Genomic DNA, 3,795 nt, shown 5'->3' on the forward strand with positions numbered 1-3,795 from the left:
TAATTGATGTCCTTTCTGCTTCTGGGATGGTTGCTTGGTTCTCCTTCATTAAGTCGGAGAAGCTTTCTTCTGGGAATTCCCTTGCTAAATGTTGATTTCTTTGTTCTGTCTTGCTCCAGTATCCCAATTACTCAAATACTGTTCCTCTTCATCGCATTGCTCATTGATCAAAAGTTTCCTCCAGCTTCTTTTATTGTCATGTTTGATTGTCTTTCAGTTTGTGAATTCTGCTTATCTTTGAGGTAAGATAAAATTCTCCACTTCTTATAGCCTGTTGCAACGTCTTTTACCCTTCTCTTTGTTTCTTCTGCCTCATCCTTTAACTCTTGTATTTCACTTCAGAGATTTGATTCTATCTTCTCTATTTTTTTTATCCTTGTTCTTTATTGAGTCCCTCATATCTTGAATGACTTCTGAACTTTTCTTTTGGTGTTGGTTGAAATTCTGCTTCTTCTATATATATCTCTAAGTTCATATCCTTTCAGACATTGTGGAGTTTTTTCCCTCTTGCTTTATTAGAGTGACTGCTGATGTGGGTGTTAGTTTATGAGACATGTTGGTGTCACTGAGGGTGGTCATTACATGTGATGTGTGAAGCCCAGTGGACAGGGTTGGAAGGGTTATATGTGGCTCAAGTGGTATTGCATTATGGGTTGGGGTGTCCAGGGGCTCAAGCAGTGGGACAAGCAGCTGTCACTGGTCATTAGCTTCACTGGCTGTGTAATTGGCTCAGTTTGTGCTGGCTGGAGTCTGCCAGCCGCTGGCCTCAGATTTCACCTGTGCTGCTAATTGAGGGGCAGGACTGGTCATGTTTGTGAGTCCTGTGTAGCTCCAATGCCCTGGGCTGCATGGGCTGAGCTGACAACTGGCACCAAGGCACATATTGCAGCTGGTCTGTAGTGCATGCAGTTGCTCAGGGGGAATCCACACCATGGGAAGTTCAGCCCACATACAAGAACAGATCCCTGGAGTTCCATGAGGCCAAATTGCACTTCCATAACTTCGCTCTTAGCTTTCTACTCCCACAAAACTGCAATTGCCCATGAAGCTTCCAACATGGTTTCCTTACTTCAGTGCCATCTTTCTGGAAGTCCCCAGTCCTTATTAAAACAAAACCAAAAAATTTCATCATATATTTTATTATCTATGTTAGTATTAGAAATTAAGATTCTATTCTTGACATAGGACAATTTCTTGTAAAATTAGCTATTTTATTATTATGTGGTTTTGGCTAATGTTAGTAGTAGATTGAATCTAGTCCTATATTATTTCTCCAAATAATTATGAAGACTCTAAAACATTAAATGGACATATTTAAAATGGGAAACCTGAAATCCACAAAAACAAAATGATGCATAGTAGAAAAGTTAGTGAGCTTACTAAGTCAGCTAAGAAATTCACGAAGGACTTAGGGAAGAATTTCAGAGAAATCATGTGAGAGAGGGAACTAGTCATAAACCAGATATAAAATCAGACTTATCAGTTTGTATCTCAAACAAGAAGCCAACCCCAAAGAAATCATTTCAACTCAAATGTAAAATACAAACCATCAATTACATTGAAAACAAAGAAGAAATTGCTAGCTGCACAATTCCTTAAATGCTCATGAAGGACTATTAATTTATATTATTGGTCTTGTTGAATCTATTAATATAAAAGTATACTACTCTAAATTCTGCAAATGTTAGTAATCTTAATGTTTTAAAAAGATATAAAAATCAGAAAAATGTTGAGAGGGGAAGGAATGGAAGTTGGCAAGAATTGTGAAAATCTAATTTGCTCATGTTTTATAGCCCAAAGTGCGTAACACCTAAAATAAAAATATTAATTTAAAATATAATAATTCCTATATTTTAGCAAATGTTTCATAATATTTCCATTTGGTCTTAGAGCAATATTTTAGGAGTTAATATTTATTGAAGTAAAGAAACATCTATTTGAAGCATAGTAAATTTTATCATTGAATTTAGGGGATATTAAAATTTTTTATGTAATTATATATGTTTGTGATTATAGAAGTGTGATTTCTGTCACTCTATATAAATGGATACCTATCTTGATCACCTGATATTAATAACAGTATTTCTAGGTGAAGTATTTTATCAACGGTATCCATTTCTCACTACTATTTTCAGTGATAGTGTTTTATAACATGAATGTATTATTTGTTTAAAAACATTAAGGTCGGCCGTTCCGGTGTGCGGCCGAGAGCTTGGCATGGCGGCCCCTGCGACCGCCTTGGGGGCCTCAGCACTGGGCCAGGGCGGTCCCGGTTCGATAGCCTCCTGGAACGCAGTGTCCAGCGGCCCATCGCGCTACCTGGTCGGCATGCAGGAGCTCTTCCGGGGCCACAGCAAGACTCTCGAGTTCCCGGCGCACAGCGCCAAAGTGCACTCGGTGGCCCGGAGCTGCGACGGGCGCCGCCTGGCTTCGGGCTCCTTCGACAAGACTGCGAGCGTCTTCTTGCTGGAGAAAGACCACCTGGTCAAAGAAAATAATTATCGGGGACACAGGGATAGCGCGGACCAGCTCTGTTGGCATCCCAGCAATCCAGACCTCTTTGTCTCTGCGTCTGGGGATAAAACCATCCGTATCTGGGATGTGAGGACGACAAAGTGCATCGCCACCGTGAACACTAAAGGGGAGAACATTAATATCTGCTGGAGTCCAGATGGGCAGACCATTGCCGTAGGCAACAAGGACGACGTGGTGACCTTCATTGATGCCAAGACACACGGGTCCAAAGCAGAGGAGCAGTTCAAGTTTGAGGTCAACGAAATCTCCTGGAACAATGACAATAACATATTCTTCCTGACAAATGGCAATGGGTGTATCAACATTCTCAGTTACCCAGAGCTAAATGAAGCTCGTGCGGTCCATCAACGCCCACCCTTCCGACTGCATCTGCATCAAGTTCGACCCCACAGGGAAGTACTTTGCCACGGGAAGTGCGGACACGCTGGTCAGCCTGTGGGACGTGGACGAGCTGGTGTGTGTGCGGTGCTTTTCTAGGCTGGACTGGCCTGGGAGGACCCTCAGTTTCAGCCACGATGGGAAAATGCTGCCCTCAGCGTCGGAAGATCATTTCATCGACACTGCTGAAGTCCAGACAGGAGACAAGCTGTGGGAGGTGCAGTGTGAGTCCCCAACCTTCACCGTGGCGTGGCACCCCAAAAGGCCTCTGCTGGCCTTTGCGTGTGATGACAAAGATGGGAAATATGACAGCAGTGGGGAAGCAGGGACTGTGAAGCTGCTCGGGCTTCCTAATGACTCCTGATCCTGCTCGGAGGCCTGGTGGAGGCCTGGCTGTGGGCAGGGAGTTCGGCCGGTTCTCTTGTAGTACCTTCAGGCGAATGGCACCAGAGCCAACTCTACAGCAGTGGTTTCCCTTGTAGTACATGGGCATCTCAAGTATTTGTAAACTGATAGGAATTACTGAAGGCTTTTCTCCAGCCACCCTCCTTCCGGTGTGGGATAGCAAGAGCCTCTTTGCCTCCCCCACCCACCCCACCCCGCCCCAACCAGTTCCTCCAATGAGGATTGGTGGCATGAAGCTGCAGCTGGCTGGGCGGCCTCTGCAGACCCTCCCTTGGATCTCCGGTGGTTGTTCTGGGGCTCCCGAGATCCTGCCCCACGGCTGTGTGAGTAGTTCCCCTCGAAGTTCATGTTCATGCCCCTAATCTCTTTCGGAGGCCGTGGTCCGCACCAGGCCTGCCCTGCTCCATTGGTTCTCTGGCATCCCGAGGCCTCTGGGGCTGGAACAGAACAGCCCGCCATGTTCTCTGATGACCTCTT

General features: G+C 44.9%; 1 pseudogene; it reads left to right on the top strand.

Annotated features, from left to right (window-relative positions):
- Positions 1 to 2,217: 2,217 nt before the first annotated feature.
- Positions 2,218 to 3,277, top strand: LOC142454310 (THO complex subunit 3 pseudogene; annotated as a pseudogene).
- Positions 3,278 to 3,795: the final 518 nt, after the last annotated feature.

The sequence above is a fragment of the Tenrec ecaudatus genome, chromosome 8 (assembly GCF_050624435.1).
Source record: "Tenrec ecaudatus isolate mTenEca1 chromosome 8, mTenEca1.hap1, whole genome shotgun sequence".
In the NCBI taxonomy this organism is placed as follows: Eukaryota; Metazoa; Chordata; class Mammalia; order Afrosoricida; family Tenrecidae; genus Tenrec; species Tenrec ecaudatus.